Genomic DNA, 255 nt, shown 5'->3' with positions numbered 1-255 from the left:
GCTAGGAGCGGATAATGTACCGCTTAAAAAACTAAAAACCGAACTTTTATCTTTTAGTAAGACGAAGGTTCGACAGTGTTTTATACTCTTCAACCGAGCAGCTTAAGATTCTTTTTTTCTTTGTTACTGTCTATTAGTTTCTAGAATGAGATGAGTTTCATGTTATAATTCTTAAATCACGAGATTCACGTATGCCATGTGAGGTATATCACATGGATTGCATTTACACATGTGGATTGGGTAATTACGAAGGCA

Source organism: Penaeus monodon, chromosome 20, assembly GCF_015228065.2.
Source record: "Penaeus monodon isolate SGIC_2016 chromosome 20, NSTDA_Pmon_1, whole genome shotgun sequence".
NCBI lineage: Eukaryota > Metazoa > Arthropoda > Malacostraca > Decapoda > Penaeidae > Penaeus > Penaeus monodon.
Note: the sequence above shows the minus strand (reverse complement) of the source record.